The sequence below is a fragment of the Bidens hawaiensis genome, unplaced genomic scaffold, assembly GCF_021521415.1.
Source record: "Bidens hawaiensis isolate Kalapana, Puna unplaced genomic scaffold, B.hawaiensis_p1.1 tig00061358_1, whole genome shotgun sequence".
Taxonomy (NCBI): domain Eukaryota; kingdom Viridiplantae; phylum Streptophyta; class Magnoliopsida; order Asterales; family Asteraceae; genus Bidens; species Bidens hawaiensis.
Genome location: NW_027501042.1, coordinates 44770 through 65982, shown reverse-complemented (window position 1 = coordinate 65982; position 21213 = coordinate 44770). Strand labels below are relative to the sequence as shown.

At 45.6% G+C, this 21213-nt stretch overlaps 1 pseudogene; it reads left to right on the top strand.

The window, feature by feature from the left end:
• The first annotated feature begins 7206 nt into the window (after positions 1–7206).
• Positions 7207–18490, top strand: LOC143603341 (putative indole-3-acetic acid-amido synthetase GH3.1; annotated as a pseudogene).
• Positions 18491–21213: the final 2723 nt, after the last annotated feature.

The window sequence follows — 21213 nt, the reverse complement described above, 5'->3', positions numbered from 1 at the left end:
GCTGCGCCTGTTTGCAGCATTGGTTCAGTTGCTCACCCAGTTGAGGCAACTGTTCCAATTGTGACGTCTCCGCCGGCTGTCAGTGCCATATTCACTGCGTCCTTCACTGAGCCGGCGGTGAGTTTTTCTGCGGGTTCCTCCGCAGCGGCGGCCACGGTTGTGAGTTCACCTCCGGTGAGTTCACCACCGATGGTCTCTACCCGCGGCGGCTTCAACCGTTGCCTCCGGCACCGGCGACTACCTCGTCCCCGGCCGGTTCAGCAGGTATGTTTGGGGCTTCTAGCCAATCTCTACCTCCTTCCCATCTGCCTGACCTCTTGGATGGATATCCGTTAGGTTCGGGTGATGGGTTTGGCAGCTACCGGCCTGTTGTCGACCCTACAGGTGCGTAGGGTTATTTTGGCCTTTTTTTTTTATCTTTTCCTAACTGCTTTTTGTTTTTGCAGTGTCGGATTCGAATGAAGTGTATGTTCCACGGTGGAACATCCGCCGGGGAACAACCCTTCGTACGGTTGTGGACTGCGTCGAGTGGGCGCGTCACGCGGCCACAAGTGGCGCGTTGGGGGAAGCCATGTCAAGCTACCAGGAGGGTAGGCTGACAAATGAGCTTCGGATTCTCCTTGCCCGGATGCAGCCGCGCGTCGAGTTGCTGTGTCGTGAAAACGACAAGTTAAAGGCTACGCGTATCCAAGAAGTGGCTCAGGCGCGGGCTATCCGGGAGGAGAACAGGAGACTTTCCGCAGTTGCTGCGGAGAAGGAAAAGGTCTTTAAGGCCCTCGAGGTTGAAGTGCAGGCCCGGCTCGAGGCCCGTTCCAAGGCTGCCCAAGCTGTTAATGAACAGCTTCGGTTGGCTAAGGAAACTGCGCGAAACTGAACCTCTGCGCGCCGAAAATGAGGAGCTTAAAGCCAAACTAGAGAGGCTTCAGCAGGCTCATGATGCTTTGGCTATGGAAGACGCCAAGAAGCTTCAAGAGATCTTGGATCAGAGGGGTATGCTTGACCATACTGAGCGTAAGCTGAAGGGCGTTGAAGAGGCTGCTGCTAAGGAAGTGTTGCTTGCCAACCTTAACAAAAATGAAGCTGAACGCGCCCGCAACCAAGCTCAAGCTGCCCTCCAAGAAACTCTGATTACCAAAGCATGGCTTCTACGAGAAGCGTTGTCGCAGGTATGCATAGCTTCATAATGTCTTTACGCTTTTCTTTGTGCTTAGAAAAGGTTTTGATACTTGTATTTTTTCTTGTTGTAGGTTGTGCATCGAGTCTTCACGAACACATCTTATGACGATGCCATGAGCGCGGCCCTCAACGCTTCTCATGAGGATGGGGAAAAGGCTGGCTTCCTGCTTGGTCTAGGGTTTGTTGAGAAGGGCATCCCGCCTTCCAACTTCCCTTTATATGACGTGGATACTGAAGCTGCTTATGACCAGGCAGTGAACCAGTATGCTGCCTTCCCGCATCCGGTGGTGGAGAAGGTGAACGAGATTGCTGCTGCTGATGATGGGCTAGCTATTCTCAAGGCTTTCCTTGAACCGCCACGCTCTACTGATGGTGCGGGTTCAAGTGGGTTTGGAGGGAGTGGTCCTGAAGCTTGAACCTTGAGATCCCTTCCCATCGTTAGGATAGATTTATATTTCTGTAGGCGGGTAGATACCCGGCCATTCTTGTAATGTTTGAATTTTTCATGAAATATATATGTTTGTGCGGGTAGGACCGCCACTTTCACTGGATGACTTGCTTTTATAAACGTTATATGACCTGCTCATGCATACTATAGCTTAATTTGGCACTTGTTTTGCCGCATAAACAATATATGATTCGCTCGTGCATACTTTAGTTTAACTTAGCAATTTTCCAAGTGTTTTGAATAAGTTAACCGTTCGACGCGCGGTTGTCAATAGGTTAGTGTTCAGTTTCCTCTATCATGATTGTGCGGATAAGACCGGCACTTTCATTTAGTGGGATGACCAAACTTTACCTATAACTGACCTGCGTGAAGGTTTGCCGTTTTTTATGTTTATGCGGGTTTTGCCGCCGTCCACACGCAACGATTTCCCCACTTATTTATGCGGTGAATACCGGCATATCAGTGTTTTGGATAAGTTAAACCTTTCGACGCGCGGCTGTCAATAGGTTAATGTTCAGTTTCCTCTATCATGATTGTGCGGATAGGACCGGCACTTTCATTTAGTGGGATGACCAAACTTTACCTATAACTGACCTGCGTGAAGGTTGTCCTTATTTGTTAGAAATTTTTTGCCGTTTTGTGTTTATGCGGGTTTTGCCGCCGTCCACACGCAACGACTTCCCCACTTATTTATGCGGTGAATACCGGCATATCAGTGTGGAAAGTTCATAAGTATAAATGTAAGACCATCATCGTCAATGTGGTAAGGAGAATCATTTCCATTAGAAGTGGCTCTGGGCCTTTTCTTTACAAGTTTGGAATTGATCTACATGCAGTCTGTGTAATTGAGCTCCCTTCCATGTTCTTGGGATGGGAGTGTCATCGAGCCTCTCGAGCCGATATGCACTTGGTTCGGAATCTCGTTGTTTACGCAGGATGTAGTCTCCAACATTGAGGCTGCAGTTTCATTCGTGTTTTCCCCAACTGGGGTTCTACACGCATTAGCCTGCTCAGCGTTCATTACGCCACGAGGTGCGTGAGTTTCCCATCTCTGACAAATGCTTCGACGATGTCCTTCAAGTCTAAGCATTCGTCAGTGGTGTGGCCTTTTGTCCTGTGGAAGTCACAGAATTTGCTTTGATCAGCGTTTGGAGGCTGTCGGATAATTGGAGCCTCTGGCCATGGGAGCCTTTCGGTGGTGAATATCTCGGTGACGCTTTTGGTGAGTGGCGTCCATCTGAAGTTGTTGGTGCAGTTTGTGACCGTCGCTATGCAATTCAGACCAGCGGAGACGCCAACGGCGAAGTTAGAACAACTTCGCCTTAGGCGAAGTTATAACAACTTCGCCATAGGCGAAGTTAAGAACAACTTCGCCTACTGGCCCAAGCCCAAGCCCGAGAAGATGTTTTGTCTATATATATGTGTGTCTTGTTTAGGTTTTGTATCCAGTAATTCAGAGAGTTGTGTGTTACAGTTTGAGTGTCGAGAGAGAACAACAGAGAGAGAGTGTCGTTAGGGACGACCCGAGGTAGAGCTCACCTCGGGTCGGACGTGTTTCTGTTTATGTTACGGTATGTAACGTGTTTGTTTAATTATTATTATAAAGAATATGCAGATTTGTTTATCCCGTTCTTGTATTTGTTCGTGTATTTTTTCGTGTACGTGTTTGTGTTCTTCATCTTGTACACCATTAACGAGTCTAGGAGGATTCCGCACTCCTAGACCTCGTGCGGATCTCGTATCGATCGGCGACGCCCCCGGGGGGACCTACATGTGGTATCAGAGCCTTAGGCTCTTATGCTATGGTTCGAGATCTGCGTTTTGGTGTTTCTGGCACGTTTCTGTGCGTTTCTGGGCCGAACAGCGCCGCAGGCGAAGTTATTGTTCATCAGGCGAAGTTGCCGTCACTGTTCGTAGGGTTTCAGCGAAGATATAAGGTCTGGCGAAGTTATGGACAGGCGAAGTTATAGCCAGGCGAAGTTATGAACAGGCGAAGTTGACTTTAGGCGAAGTTGACTTCTCGGCGAAGTTAAAAAAAAAAAAGAGTATTTTGGTGTTTTCGTCTGTATGGCCAGGTGTACACGATTATTGTGAGACCGGAGATGTTGTTCCGTCAACGAGTGAAACTTGTTATCTCTGGGTCTTACGTGTGAACAAATACGTGTCAACTCTGGATATGGAGTTGAGTTTGAGAATGGGATATTGATTGAAACTGGATATTGACACATATTTGGGTGTTTGTGGGCAATGAAATTGTTGTTGTTCGAGGTTGACTAACTGAAGAAAGTCAAATTGAACTGAAGGTTTTTGTCATTACTGGATTGCGGTCAGAGCATATTATTTATGTTATTTTCAAGGCGTTCGAGAATTGGATCCTGAAACGTGATGCTTATTTATTAGAGTGAAAATTCTGGAACAAGTTGGGTTTAATCGGGAACTAAAGTGTTTATGTTCTTGATCATTATCCCTGGTGATTGAAGATGCTTCGGATTAATTAATGGTCATGTGTTAGATTCTGTCAAGGTGGTTTTGTGATGAAATTGATCACTTGATGTTGAGTAGTTGAAGATTAAACCTTATCGTATGCCGACGAGTTGGTGAAGTTGTGGAGGAAGCCCAACTTCACGTGTTGGTGAAGTCAGATGGACTCACGTGATTGGTTGAGATGATCTATTGGCACGAGGATGCATGCATTTCAAAGACCTCAATCTATATTGTCGGAGAAGCTTACACTGAAGGGGAGATCTGATATGGAAGACGCTGGGTGATTGCTAGATTGCTCTTCAGTGTACTTTCTTTGTTGACTGAAGTGTTGGCTGAACTTCTGTTGGAAGTCTGCCCAATCGTAGATGTGGTGGACCGGTAGACGGTCGAACCACGCTCTGGCTGCCCCAACAAGCGTCATTTGGAACATGTAACACCAAGTGGGTTCCGTCCAATTACTGACGGTTGCCCCCGCTATGAATCTGTTCAAATGATCGTCTGGGTCGGATATACCATCATAAGTGCCGATGTTGGACATCTGTTTGGCACTTCTGGGGGCGATTGCTTCCGCAATGTCCCTTGCAAACTTGGACGTTCCCGCATTTGCAGCAGTTGGTCTAAAGGTTTTGGAGAAGTCACGTGGGTTTCCCCCCGCGTTCCTTGGTTTGAAGGTTTCTTCGAAATTCCTTCTCGGTTGGAAGTCCGTTTCCTTACACTTCCCTTTCGCCCTATGGCGAGGGTTTGCGTCGGTGTCGGATTCCTCTCGATCATCGTCCGAGTACTCGCACTCACTGCTCATGTTGAGCTGTTGTCGAGTGCTTCCAAATTCGTCAGCCTGTTAGATGGAACGTAAGCGTTCGTCCAACTCAGCTTGGAATTCCTTCTGACGTGCTTCCGCCCACGCTTTAACTTGTTCAAGTGTTTGGCGGGGGAGCCTCGTCTGTTGTCTTTCTACCTGGGTATCAATGAATCCCAGTGAAGGATTGTTTACTGCACTTGCCCCGGCTCGGGTAACCGGGGTAGTGTTCGTAAAATTTACTGCACTTGCCCTGGCTTGGGTAACCGGGGTAGTGTTCGTAAAATTTGTGTACTCGCCGGTGTTCTCCCCGGTAGCTGGGGTTGTGGTTACCGGGGTTTCTTGGTCACTCGCTGGCCTTGGCACCGGAGTAACCTTAACCATCTTTCCAGAAGTTTTGAAAAAACTGAAAAAGAATTAGTTCTAGCTTTTATGCACGGATGGCGCCAATGAAGAAACACTAATCGACCCCGGGCAGATTACGGATAATCTGGGGGTTAAATAGACGTTTCCCACGAGGGGTTAGGTCCGGCAAAGATGGTTGTTCTTCAGATGACCTGCAAAACAGACACTGTGAGCTCGTCACTGAGAAGGGGGGTACCTCTATTGGTAAAGACAAAACCATTAAACGCATAGGTTTGAGAAAGGGAAAGTCTTGAATTCAATTTTCACAAACCATAAAATATTGAAAGAGCTAGATTCACCATAAAAATAAAAAAAAGATTGGCGTGGGTGTGTAAATGTAAGAATCTTTGTTAAGGATGATAACTAACTTTGAGAAAAACGGATATATGTTTTTGACGTATAAATACATTAGTGATGTGACTATTAACCAAGTGTCTTAAAGATGTTACTTGTGTTGAATGACTTATTACCTGATTCATTAAAAAAAAAAAAAGAGTAGAGTTTTTTGGTTTTGAATTTCTTTACCAAAGAAATATTAATTAAAACTTAATCAACAATATGTTGGAACAGTAAGATTTATACATTATTTTAAAATGTCATTTTAAAAAATTAAAGCAATATCAATCATTTGTATAGTAACCTTTTATAAGATTGAATAATTTATTTGTTTTTTTCCCTAAAACAAGAAAACCTGTGTTTTGCATATAATCCTCCCTTGCGTGTGTGTTTATAAACCCGCCATATCTAATTTTGTTATATTTATATCCTGTTATTCACTAAAACTACAAATGAAATTTAAATTATATATAGTTTTAAGTTACTTGTTAGTGCTATATTATTACGTTAATAAAATCCGAGGTTTATATATACACATCATACCTCATTTTGTCATGTTCATATCTATCCTACGGTATTTATAAACAAACCATATCTGATTTTGCCATATTCATATCTTACTGTTCACTAAAACTATCGAATTTACTTTAAGTATAAATTATAACTGTAAGTTGTTAGTGTTATATTATTACGTAAGTAATATCCAAGGTTTTAATTTGTCATATTTATATCTTATCTAATATCTACATAGAAAAGAACAACATATTATGTATTTTTTTTTTAGTTTTAAAACTTTTAAAATTCGAGAATACATTTAAAATGCAAATTTTTTCATCTCCTTTAACTTTTAATCTATAATATATATAATAAATAAAGCTCATTTATTTATAAAACCTACGTATGTAATAGTTATGTGCATTATACGTACATATATTTCCTACACATATCTACATTATGTAGTTTTATGTTTAACAGTGAAATAAAACATATAAACAAATTGATGTAATGGGTTTTTATATATATAACATACAAATTTGTATATGTAAAATTATAAGTATTAAAAATTATGATGCATCAATAAAAACGTTGAAATGATTTAGTTTTATTCTCGCAATAATTTAGCTTCTTGCTATATGGAAAAACCATACCGCATTTGTCATATTCTATATTGTTCTTAACTAAAAGTCTAAAACTAAGAAATTAAGTCTAAATTATAACCGTATGTCGTTAGTGTCATATTATTACGTTACTGCGTTAGACGTTAATAAAACCATATTTCATTTGCAATATTCGTATATTATTCACTAGATTCAAGTATAAAATTTAACTATGAATTGTATGTGTTATGTTATTATACTATTAAGTATTAATTAAGTTAGTAAAATCCAAGTTTTATACATTTTATTAATAAACCATCTCTTACTTTGACCAGTGACTAACTAATTCTATGGGCCACCCCACCCGTGACATGTCATGTGACCCCTTCTGGGCCCCACATCCATCCTATATAAACCCATCCACTTCTCTCAATTTCTCATCACCTCAAAACTTAACAAACAAAATGGCAACTCATGATGCTGGGAAAAGTTTACCCGTTTGCGAGAAAACTGCGTCGGCGATTAAGTTCATCGAGGATGTAACTACCATCGTCGATGCAGTTCAAGCAAACGTATTGGCTGAGATACTCACAAAGAACGCTGATAGTATCTCCGCCTTTACAATCTCGTTGGAGCTACCGATCGAGAAACTTTCAAATCAAAAGTTCCGGTCGTTAGCTATCAGGATCTCGAGCCGATTATTCAACGCATCGCTAATGGCGTTCGGTCTCCGATTCTTGCGGCTTACCCGATCACTGAATTTCTCACAAGGTTATTGTTTATTAATAGTTTATCACTAGTTTTTTATTTTTTATTTTTTGTTTTTATATATTCAACCCATCATTACATTACACGTAGTATTTACAAATTGGTTGTTCATTTTTTTTATAAATATTATGGTTCATTTAAATATTGAATAAAATAATTCAATTATACAGAGGTGAGTAAGCGTGCAACAAGCTTCGGCGCCATCTTTTTTTATGGACAATTTAATTACGATATTTTATGCTAATTTTTGCTTTTTTTGGTGCAGTTCGGGTACTTCAGCCGGTGAAAGAAAGCTCATGCCCGCGATTGAAGAAGATATGAACCGACGCCAATTCATTTACAGTTTACTGATGCCGGTAATGGACATGTACATGCCGGGTTTGGATAAGGGGAAGGGGTTATACTTCCTGTTCGTGAAATCCGAAACCAAGACTCCGGGCGGGCTTATGGCCCGGCCGGTTCTCACAAGCTACTACAAGAGTGACCTCTTCAAGGCGCAGCCCCACGACCCATTTAACGACTACACTAGCCCAAATGAGGCCGTTCTCTGCCCGGACTGGTTCCAGAGCATGTACGCCCAGATGCTTTGTGGCCTGTTTGACCGGAAGCAAGTGCTCCGTATTGAAGTTGTTTTTGCTTCCGGTCTACTGCGGGCCATCCGGTTCCTTCAGCTTAACTGGAAGGAACTTTGTCATGATATCCGGACAGGTACCCTTAATAAAAAGGTATCTGACCCGGATATCCAACAATGCATGGTCCAGGTACTCAAACCGGACCATGATCTTGCTAACATAATCGAATCCGAATGTTCAAAGAAAAATTGGGAAAGAACTATCCCTCGAATTTGGCCGAATGCGAAGTATCTAGAAGTAATTGTGACCGGTGCCATGGCTCAATACATTCCGACTCTAGATTATTATAGCGGTGGGCTACCGAAAGTATGCACCATGTACGCGTCCTCCGAATGCTACTTCGGCATCAACTTGAACCCGTTGTGTGACCCGTCTGAAGTCTCCTACACCATAATGCCAAACATGGCGTACTTCGAGTTCCTTCCCTGTGATCCACATTCAGGGTCGACCGGTACTGATAACACTACTCTGGTCGACCTGGTGAATGTGGAAATAGGGAAGGAATACGAACTGGTGATCACCACCTACGCGTTATACAGATACCGCGTAGGTGATGTTCTTCGTGTTGCAGGGTTCCACAACTCTGCTCCGAAGTTCCAGTTCGTGAGACGAAAAGACGTGCTACTCAGCATTGATTCGGATAAAACTACCGAACCCGAGCTACAACACGCCATCAACAATGCATCCAAGTTGTTGAACCGATTCGACACTGAAGAGGTAGGTCCCAGCAGAGCCCAGTTGGACCCGCAAGACTCACCTTGAAGAGGAACGTCTGCGCAGAAACCAACTGGATCCGCAGGACCAACCATGCTCAGAGACGTGACGTCCTTACGCGCAGTACGCAAGCTGTTCCCGCAGGAAATGCCTCCCAATGGTGAAGGACTCCGCCTGTCCCCGCAGCCTCGGATACAAGCCATCAGGGAAGGCCACCGGCGCAGCAAGGCTACACGCACAAGGCACTTAGCTCTCAATCACTCAGTGTCACCTGAAGGAATGAGCGAAACCGGCAACAATCCCGCACAAGGGCGGGAGGGGGAATACTCCCGCCCAAATAAGCCAGTCCGTACGATACGGGAAGATCTTCTGTACTGTACCTGACGAGGTATGGGAAAAAGATCTGACTAAAGATACGACAGCTTATTGACAACAGTATGGCGAGCAGCATGCTTCTGTACTGTATGTCACTATTAGCCGCTGCCTACTCACCAACTACTGCCATACCACGTGCATAGCGGAAAAGGAATAGTACACAGCAGGCCTGGTCACTATCAGCCGCTGCCTACCCACCAACTACCAGCAGGGCACGTGCGTAGGCCACTGTTGGTGGAACAGGAACACTGTTGCAGCCGGCCACACCTCCTTGGAAACCTACCTTCGGCTATAAGTACCACAAATGGTATGACCATCTGATCTTATCTTGTATCATCATATTATACCTGATATCTGCTCTAGCAATCTCTTAATATACATTTATATTTAAAGAGCAATCTAGTCTGATTCTCACGCCGGAGGGTGGTCACAAGGAGGAACCCCCTCCTTCTCAGTGACAAGCTCACGGTGTCTGATTTGCAGGTTATCAGAAGAACCATCTTCTCTGGGTCTAACCCCTCGTGGGAAACATCTATCTAACCCCCAGGTTACTCGTAATCTGCCCGGGGTCCGGTTAGTGTTTCTTCATTGGCGCCATCCGTGCATAAAGCTAGAACTTTATTTTTCTCCAGTTTTTTCAAACTTCTAGAAAGATGGTTAAAGAAATTCCGGTAACCACAACCCCAGCTACTGGGGGGAATACCGGCTACACAGTTTTTACAAACACTACCCCGGCTACCCAAGCCGGGGCAAATGAAGTAAATTTTACGAACACTACCCCAGTTACCCAAGCTGGGGCAAGTGCAGTAAATGATCGCCCACTGGGATTCACCGATACCCAGTTTGAAAAACGAAGACTCCCCCGCCAAACTCTCGATGAAGTTAAGGCATGGGCGGAGGCACGTCAGAGGGAATTCCAAGCTGAGTTGGACGAACGCTTGCGTTCCGTCCAACAGGCTGATGAATTCGAAGATTACTTGGACAATGTCTCGGAGGAATCCGACTCCGACGCGAACCCTCGCCATAGGGCAAAAGGGAAGCGTAAGGAAACGGACTCCCAACCGAGAAGGCATTTTGGAGAAGCCTTCAAACCAAAAAACACAGGTGGAAGTCCACGTGACTTCTCCAAAACATTCAGACCAAATGTTGCAAATGCAGGAACGTCTAAATTTGCAAGGGACATTGCAGAAGCAATTGCCCCAAAAAGTGCCAAACAAATGTCCAGCATAGGCACATATGATGGTATATCCGACCCAGATGATCATTTGAACAGATTCATAGCGGGGGCAACCGTCAGTAGTTGGACGGAACCTACGTGGTGTTACATGTTCCAAATGACGCTGGTCGGGGCTGCTAGAGCGTGGTTCGATCGTCTACCGGTCAACCACATCTACGACTGGGCTGACTTCCAACAGAAGTTTAGCCAACACTTCAGCCAGCAAAGAAAGTATACTGAGGAGCAATGGACAATCCTCAAGTGCATTCGAGAAAAAGATGAATATTTGCTAGACTTCATCACTCGCTTCAACTCGAAGAAGCTAAGTCTGGGTAACATTAGCGAAGATCTTGTTCGCGCTGCTTTCATTCAGGGCGCGAACGACACAGAGCTCATCCGCACCTTAACGGGTAAAGATGGCATGCCATCCACATGGGATGCCATCATGACAGCAGCTAAACGCTTTGCGGAAACGGAGAAGCAACTGGGTAGAGATCTCCCACAGAGCACAAACCTCTACACCCAGAAAACAAGAGAAGACAACGTCCTTACCGCCCGATTAAACAAAAAGCGGAAGCTAGGCATTTGGCAGTCAAGGGTAAACTTTGACACCTCATCCGGCTTACAGCATCGGTTAGGCGGAAGGGATAACGTACAGTCAAACAAGAACTCCAGATGGACGTCGCTCACCAAAAGCGTCACCGAGATATTCGCTACTGAGGAGCTCCCATGGCCAAAGCCTCAAATAATCCGACATCGTCACAATGCTGATCGGAGCAAGTACTGTGACTTTCACAGGACAAAAGGCCACAACACCGAAGAATGCATAGACGTAAAGGACATGGTCGAAGCATTCGTCAGAGATGGGACGCTCGCGCACCTCGTGGCGCAATGAACGCTGAGCAGGCTGATGCGTGTAGAACCCCAGCTGGGGAAAACACGAATAAAAATTCCAGCTTCAATGTGGAGACTACATGCTGCGTAAAGAACGAGATCCCGAACCAGGTGCGTATCGGCTCGATGGCACTCCCATCCCAACAACATGGAAGGGAGCTCAATTACACAGTTTGCATGTAAATCAATTCCAAATTTGTAAAGAAAAGGCCAAGAGCCACTTCTAATAGAAATGATTCTCCTTAAAACATCGACGCTGATGATTTTACATATACTTTATGAACTATCAACACTGATGCCGGTTTTCACCGCATACATGAGTGTGAGTCGTTGCGTGGGGAAGGCGGCAAAACCCGCATAAACCCAAAAAACGACAAACCTTCACGCAGGTCAGTCAAAGGGGAAAAGTTCAGTTATCCCACTAAATGAAAGTGCCGATCTATCCGCATGAATCATGATAAAGGAAACTGAACACTAACCTATTGACAACCGCGCGTCGAACGGTTCAAAACTTATCCTAAAAAAGGATGAGGAAAACCTACACGCAGGTCAGATATGGGTAAAGTTTAGCCATCCTACTAAGTGCAAGTGACGGTCCTACCCGCACAATCATGAAAGAGGAAGCAAAACTTCACACCTATTATCTACCACGTTCAAAGGTTAACTTATCATAAAAAAGGATGAGGAAAACCTACACGCAGGTCAGATATGGGTAAAGTTTAGCCATCCTACTAAGTGCAAGTGACGGTCCTACCCGCACAATCACGAAAGAGGAAGCAAAACTTCACACCTATTATCTACCACGTTCAAAGGTTAACTTATCCTCAAGAAAAGATGAGGAAAACCTACACGCAGGTCAGATATGGGTAAAGTTTAGCCATCCTACTAAGTGCAAGTGACGGTCCTACCCGCACAATCACGAAAGAGGAAGCAAAACTTCACACCTATTATCTACCACGTTCAAAGGTTAACTTATTCTAAAACACTTGGAAAATTGCTAATTTAAACTAAAGTATGCAAGTCATATAACGTTTATAAAGCAAGGAATCCAATAAAAGAAGCGGTCTTACCCGCACAAAGATTTATATTTCATAAATATTCATTACAAGAATGGCCGGGTAACTACCCGCCTACAAGAAAATAAATCTATACAAGCTAAATCTATCCTAACAGTGGGAAGGGATCTTCAGGATCAGGCTTCAGGGCCACTTCCACTTGGACCAGCACCGTCAGTAGAGCGTGGCAGTCCAAGGAAAGCTTTAAGGATAACTAGCCCATCATCAGCAGCAGCAACTTCATTCACCTTCTCCACCACCGGATGCGGGAAGGCGGCGTACTGGTTCACTGCTTGGTCGTAAACAGCTTCAGTATCCACATTATACAAAGGGAAGTTGGAAGGCGGGACGCCTTTCTCAACGAACCCTAGACCAAGCAGGAAGCCGACCCGTTCCCCATCCTCGTGAGAAGCGTTGAGGGCTGCGCTCATAGCATCGTCATACGACGTCTCAGCAAAGACTCGATGCACAACCTACAAAAGAAAATATACAAGTGTCAAAACCTTTTCTATTTACAAAGAAAAGCGTAAAGACAAGAAAAGCTTACCTGAGACAACGCTTCTCGAAGAAGCCATTCCTTGGCAACCAGGGCTTCTTGGAGGGCAGCTTGAGCTTCGTTACGGGCGCGATCGGCTTCACTCTTGTTGAGGTTGGCAAGCAACACTTCTTTAGTCGCAGCCTCTTCGACGCCCTTTAGCTTACGCTCAGCATGGTCAAGCACCCCCCTCTGGTCCAAGATTTCTTGGAGCTTTTTGGCGTCTTCCATCGCCAAGGCATCATGAGCCTGCTGGAGAGCCTCTAATTTGGCTTTAAGCTATTGATTCTTCACGCGTAGAGGCTCAGCAACAGCTTCAGCCTTGGTGGCCCTCTCGGTTGCGTTCCTTGCAGTTTCCTTAGCCAGCCGAAGCTGTTCATTAACAGCTTGGGCAGCCTTGGAACGGGCCTCAAGTCGAGCCTGAACTTCAACCTCGAGGGCCTTGAAGGCCTTCTCCTTTTCCGCAGCAGCTGCGGAAAGCCTTTGGTTCTCCTCCCGGACAGCCCGCGCCTGAGCCACTTCTTTAAGGCGAGCTGCTTTTAACTTGTCGTTTTCACGACAAAGCAGCTCGACACGCGGCTGCATCCGGGCCAGGAGAACCCGAAGCTCATTGGTTAGCCTACCCTCCTGGTAGCTAGCCATGGCTTCCCCCAACGCACCACTGGGAGCAGCGTGACGAGCCCATTCCACGCACTCCACAGGGGTACGAAGGGTTGTTCCTCGGCGAATGTTCCATCGTGGAACATACACTTCATTTGAATCCGACACTGCAAAAAACAAAGCAGTTAGGAAAAGATGATAAAAAATATATATATAATGGGCCAAAAGAACCCTACGCACCTGTAGGGTCAATAACAGGCCGATAGCCGCCGAACCCATCACCTGAACCCAAAGGAAATCCATCCAAGAGGTCAGGCAGATGGGTAGGTGGCAAAGATTGGCGAGAAGCCCCATGCGTACCTGATGGACCGGCCGTCGTTGCCGATGGCGGGGGCATGGTAGCAGCCGCCGCGGTCGCCGCCACGGTCGCCGCCGCGGAATCCGCAGCAATAGTAACCGCCGGTTCGGTGAAAGATGCTGTAAAAATAGCACTCACAGCCGGCGGTGACGTCATCTCAGCTGGAACAGTCGGCTCAAAGAAGTGAGCAACTGATCCAGCGGAAGCAGGCGCAGGCGCCTGGGTCGTCGCCTCAGGTAGGCTGACCGGGCCTACCGTCATTGGCGGGGAGGTACTCCTCTGCGCTCCACCCTGGAATGCGTCAACATCCACGCCTGCACAAAGAAGATAAGTGTTAAATGATACTAAGCTATGAAGTTAAAAGCTAAAGGAAGTTTGTACTTACGGGTTTTCTTGAGCCTAAAGGTACGGAGAGGCGGGGACGAACCCGATGGAGCCGGCCTCTTTGCGCCGGTCACCGTCGTCTTCTTTGGCTCTCCGGAGGTGACAGTCGCAACCTCCGGAGCGGTGGTCTTATCACCACCGGGATTCCCCGCCACCTCTTCGCTCTCGGTCTCCAAATCAGACCGAGGCGCTGGATCGGCAGTGGAGGCCTTCTCCTTCCCCTTCCCGCCGGCAGCCTTCTTCTTCCGCACCAACGGAGGACCATCTGCGGATTCCTCATCAGAGCATACGATTAAAGGAATTCCAGCAGAGGTTTCAACATTGAGGGGTCGAGGGTCGAATAGTTCCTTACCTGGCCGACGGGCGCTAAGGATCTCATGGCCTAGCGGATAGACCTCCACGAACCGATCCGCCGTTTGTTCTAGGATGGGCAACTCGTTCTCGTCTAGAGCGCGAGTACCCATCCGAGCGGGACCGTCAGCCTCCCGCGGGTCCAGGAGCGACTGCAAGTCGTTCCCTTCTGAAATAAACAGGAAAGAAGTTAGAAGAAATTCAAAATCAACAAAAAGAAACAAAGCATACCGTAAGGAACAGAGTTCGAACCGTATTCGAGGACGATTGGGATCTTTTGCGCATCGGCAGCCTTCCACACCCGGCTCATCCCCAGCATCACCATCCCGGACTCCGCAAACCGGTAAACCGGAGATTGGACCCGAGATATCTTCGAGAACCATTCCGCCTCCTGGTAGTTGGAGGCGTGAAGGCTTGGGAGAGCCTGCCCATTCTTAAACTTCATGGCAAGGGGGATGGCGCGAGCGGAGATGTAGAAGAACTCCCGCTTCCACGCGCGAAGACTGCGCTCGGTGGCGTAAATCTTTAAACCCTTGATTCGGGTTATCAGGGTATACCACCCCTGGATGCACCTCCAAGTGTAGAAGGTCATCAGGCGGTCAACATAGGGCTCAACGCACAGAATCCGGCACACCCACTCGAAGTGGCGAACCTTGGCAATCGCCATCGGATGCACCTCGGTCAGGTGCACACCGTGCCTCTCAAGGACACGGTAAACAAACTTTGTCAATGGGAACCTAAGATTCCCATAAACAAAGAATGCAGCATAAACCCCGATCTTGCCTCTGGGGGCATCGTACACCGTCTGGTGGGGTTCAGGAAACTCAGGCTCGAGAGACTCGAGCATGAACTTCCTGACGACGTACCGATACAGATCGCCAGGCAGAGCACACTGGCACTCGCCAGCAGTACTCTTGTCGTCAGCTGTAGATTCGAGATCACGAGACATCTTGTAAAAGAAGAAGAAAACGATTTCGGGAGAATGCTTGCCTGAAAAGGTGAGTATTCGCCGGAAATCGCAAAGAAGATGAAGAGAAGAGTGAAAGTGTGGATTACAAAGAACCCTCTCCCCCTTTATATACTAATCGCAATTAATGCGATGAAATTAATGCGGAAGAGAGAGAAAACGAATGTGCAATGAAACTATGACACGTGGCAAAAAGCAAGCTGGCAACAGCTGTTGACAGCTTGCATACCATTAATTTCGCGGCCACGCGCCCGAAAAATCGCGCCCACGCGCCTGAAAAAACGTCTGGAATGACCATGTACTGTCACGTCACCATAACTTCCTGCACGTCCTGACACAGTCAGAAGAAACCGTCGCACGACGTTTCAGATGTTTGGACTGTTCCTATCTTTCCACCAACTCTTCGAATTTCAAAATTCAAAATTCAAAAAGATTCAAAAGTAAGCGGGAAAATACCCCTTACCTTGGCAAACAAGTAACCGTAAGACGGATGCGGGTACAGTGTTAAGGCAAAACCCTTCACATACCTAGCACCCGCAGGGAATTGAAGCCAAGAATAACTTGGCAAACAAGTAACCGTAAGACGAATGCGGGTACAGTGTTAAGGCAAAACCCTTCACATACCTAGCACCCGCAGGGAATTGAAGCCAAGAATAACTTGGCAAACAAGTAACCGTAAGACGGATGCGGGTACAGTGTTAAGGCAAAACCCTTCACATACCTAGCACCCGCAGGGAATTGAAGCCAAGAATAACTTGGCAAACAAGTAACCGTAAGACGGATGCGGGTACAGTGTTAAGGCAAAACCCTTCACATACCTAGCACCCGCAGGGAATTGAAGCCAAGTATACCTCGGCAACCAAGTAACTATAAGACGGGTGCGGGTACAGTGTAAAGGCAAAACCCTTCACATACCTAGCACCCGCAGGGAATTGACGCCAGGAATACCTTGGAAGTAAAGTAACCGTAAGACGAGCGCGGGTACAGTGTTAAGGCAAAACCCTTCACATACCTAGCGCTCCGCTGGGAATTGAAACCAAGAAGGATCTTCTGGGCAATGCTTGCGGAAACGGAAATAACATCCCCGCATAGCGGGAACGTCGAGAACTACGTTGTTTGAAGCTCCAGGATGGAATTGGTGGTTTTAACATAATTGATCACTATGTTCAAAACTACCAAAACCTCATGGAGAATCCACACAAGTGGGACTCAACGCTCCTGACTGGCGAGGAGGTTACAGACCTACCCGCATCATACCCAAAGACCAAGCAGGAAACTCGGGAATTTCTGCAAGTGACAAGGACTTCCGCGGGAAGAATCCCCATGGAAAACCTTAAAAAACCCTTTTCAAAAACCCTTTGCTTAAGTCCAAAAGTTCACCTCACTTTATTAAACACTCATGAGAAGAACATTGGACTGGGGGGACTTGAAGAGGTAGGTCCCAGCAGAGCCCAGTTGGACCCGCAAGACTCACCTTGAAGAGGAACGTCTGCGCAGAAACCAACTGGATCCGCAGGACCAACCATGCTCAGAGACGTGACGTCCTTACGCGCAGTACGCAAGCTGTTCCCGCAGGAAATGCCTCCCAATGGTGAAGGACTTCGCCTGTCCCCGCAGCCTCGGATACAAGCCATCAGGGAAGGCCACCCGCGCAGCAAGGCTACACGCATAAGGCACTTAGCTCTCAATCACTCAGTGTCACCTGAAGGAATGAGCGAAGCCGGGAACAATCCCGCACAAGGGCGGGAGGGGGAATACTCCCGCCCAAATAAGCCAGTCCGTACGATACGGGAAGATCTTCTGTACTGTACCTGACGAGGTATGGGAAAAAGATCTGACTAAAGATACGACAGCTTATTGACAACAGTATGGCGAGCAGCATGCTCCTGTACTGTATGTCACTATTAGCCGCTGCCTACTCACCAACTACTGCCATACCACGTGCATAGCCGGCAGTTGGTGGAAAAGGAATAGTACACAGCAGGCCTGGTCACTATCAGCCGCTGCCTACCCACCAACTACCAGCAGGGCACGTGCGTAGGCCACTGTTGGTGGAACAGGAACACTGTTGCAGCCGGCCACACCTCCTTGGAAACCTACCTTCGGCTATAAATACCACAAATGGTATGACCATCTGATCTTATCTTGTATCATCATATTATACCTGATATATGCTCTAGCAATCTCTTAATATACATTTATATTTAAAGAGCAATCTAGTCTGATTCTCACGCCGGAGGGTGGTCACAAGGAGGAACCCCCCCCCCCCTTCTCAGTGACAAGCTCACGGTGTCTGATTTGCAGGTTATCAGAAGAACCATCTTCTCTGGGTCTAACCCCTCGTGGGAAACATCTATCTAACCCCCAGGTTACTCGTAATCTGCCCGGGGTCCGGTTAGTGTTTCTTCAGACACGAATGTGGTTGAGTACACAAGCTTTGCGGATACCCGAACCATACCCGGTCATTATGTAATATTTTGGGAGTTGCTAGTAAAGAATCCGAAAAACTATCCGACAAATGAAGTGCTCGAACAATGTTGTTTGGTTATGGAGGATTCTTTGAACTCGGTGTACCGACAGGGCCGGGTCGAGTGCAGCTCAATCGGGCCATTGGAGCTTCGGTTGGTGAAAAACGGTACGTTTGAAGAAGTTATGGATTTTGCGCTCGAAAAAGGCGCATCGATTAATCAGTATAAGGTGCCAAGGTGTGTAAGCTCAACTCCGATAATGGAGTTGCTGCTCTCGGGTGGTGGCGTCGTATTTCAGTCAGAGTTTGCCGCAGTGGGGCCGGAAGCACGCAGGTGATGAGGTGGTGGTGGTTTGAAACATGGTCAAACATGAAACAAGTTGACGTCATTTGATGGAAATTATTAGTGTGAAATATGATAAACTAGAATATGCTGAAAGAGTGAAAGTTTAACCATCAATAATGTGTTTTTATTTAACATATTATATGATAATTAAACTAGTATTTTATATAATGTTTGATAGTATTAAGACTTAAAAGAGATTGCGTATGAATGATCAATGGACCATATATGTTGTTATTTAGTACTTACAGAGTAGTTACAGTACATATTATTTAATGTTTACTCATACTACAAAAGATCATAGTTTTAGTTAATGTGATTTAATATAATAAATATAATAACGAAACCTAGTTGTTCTAGAAAGTTGAATAGTATTACAGAAACTGAAGAGGTAGGTCTCAGCAGAGCCCAGTTGGACCCGCAAGACTCACCTTGAAAAGGGACGTCTGCGCAGTTGAACCCGCAAGACTCCTTAACGGACGTCTGCGCGGTTGAACCCGCAAGACTTAAGGGACGTCTGCGCTGAGACCAACTGGATCCGCAGGACCCACCATGCTCAGAGACGTGACGTCCTTACGCGCAGTACGCAAGCTGTTCCCGCAGGAAAAGCCTCCCAATGGTGAAGTACTCTGCATGTTCCCGCAGCTGCGGATATAAGCCATCAGGGAAGGCTACTTGCGCAGCAAAGCTACACGCACAAGACACTTAACTCTCATAATAATTCAGTAATGTCACCTGAAGAAGGAATGAGCAAAGCCGGGAATACTCCCGCACAAAGCCGGGAAAACTCCCGCCCAGATGAGCCAGTCCGTACGATACTGGAGGATCTTTTGTTCTGTACCTGACGAGGTATGGACAAAAGATCTGACCAAAGATACGACAGCTCACTGACAACAGTATGACGAGCAGCACGCTCTTGTACTGTATGTCACTATTGGCCGCTGCCTACTCACCAACCTGTCGGAGGACGTGCATAGCCTGCAGTTGGTGGAACAGGAATAGTACACAGCCGGCCTGGTCACTATCAGCCGCTGCCTACCCACCAACTACCAGCATGGCATGTGCGTAGCCCACAGTTGGCAGAACAGGAACATTATTCAGCCGGCTGTACCTTCTTGGAAACCTACCTTCGGCTATAAATACTCGAACACCTTGGAATGGTATTATCTCATATTATATCTTAGATCATCTCATATCTTGATATATTACCTGATATCTGCTCTAGTCATTCTCTTAATATACACTTATATTCAAGAGCAATCTAGTCTGATTCTCACGCCGGAGGGTGGTCACAAGGAGGTACCCCCCCCTTCTCAGTGACGAGCTCACGGTGTCTGTTTTGCAGGTTATCAGAAGAACCATCTTTGCCGGATCTAACCCCTCGTGGGAAACATCTATTTAACCCTCAGATTATCCGTAATCTGCCCGGGTCGATTAGTGTTTCTTCAGAAACGTAGATGAATGATTAATTATAAAAATAATAGTTATTAACTACTTACAAAACATAATATTAAAAATTCTCTCTTATTACAAAAGAATATATTTTTAATCAGTATAATTTGATATGGTAAACAAGTTTATAAGTAGACGTTAGTTATTCAAATGACACTTCAATAAAAATAAAAATAAATAAAAACAAACAATACACGTGTGTATTATATATTTCCTTACATAAAAAATGCACGTGCATATTAGAGTTTTCCCTGCATGCACTTGTGTATTAAACGGACATCCTAAGGAACGTCTCAACCTTAATAGGATAAGAAGGATTAGGGTAATGTGATTATCCTCATATATGTGTGCTCTATTATCTTTATGATTGGCATCCACTATTTAACTTGGGATCATCCTCAAACTTTGGTTACTCACACTCCACCTCCAATTGTAACATAGTAATCTCACTTCTTACCATCGTTTTTAGCTCTTATACATATAGTTTTGAAGTCCTCCTTAGATCCCCAAACTCCAATCTCAACATTTTCAATTTACGAAAAAAAATCTTCAATTTGTGTCCCTAGCGCAGTTATAAACAGCTCTAGGCCTTAACCCGTTTTTATACTGCCAAATCTTTAAACATGTCTCAAAGTTACTTAGCTCCTTGATGGCCTAACTACGATTCCTTCCCCGTATTTCGTACCTACATTTGTGCTTAACTTACTAGTACTCCAATGAATCCATGTGCGACACTTAAAACCGTACAAGAATGCAAGATTATGTAAACAATGAATGTTTTTGCATTGCTTTGATAACTTTTACAAGAGAGCTTTTAAAGTAACCTCTATGTGGTTATTATTGTACTTTGGTGGCCTATGAACCAAATGAATTAGAGTAGAAAAGGCTACACAAATGAGCCCTTTAGGGCCAACCCAAGGACTCCTATAACCCAAGAAGCCCACATGCACCCCAACTAGGTAATTATGAAATCGGAAAAAAAAACGAACCATGATTTTTTATGCCCGGGTTTTTACTACCCGAGCTCATACCAAACTCGTAGAGTACGAATAAGGTATGCATTTCAGTACCAAAACCCGTATCCAGAACTTGACCCTATTTGTACCCGGTAATACCCGAAATCATAACGGGTCCCATACCCGGAACCAGGTTTTCCTAATACCCGAACCAAAACCAGGTTTTTTAAATACCTAAAAAATACATGAAAATACCGCAAAAAGTGCATCCTATTACAAACCCAATCTATACTCCAAAAATACTATAAAAAAACAATAATAGGCTTTTTTTCAATACCCAAAATAGGGTACTCAAATACCCAGTTATATTCCGACCCGAACCAGTACATAGGATATGAGTTTTA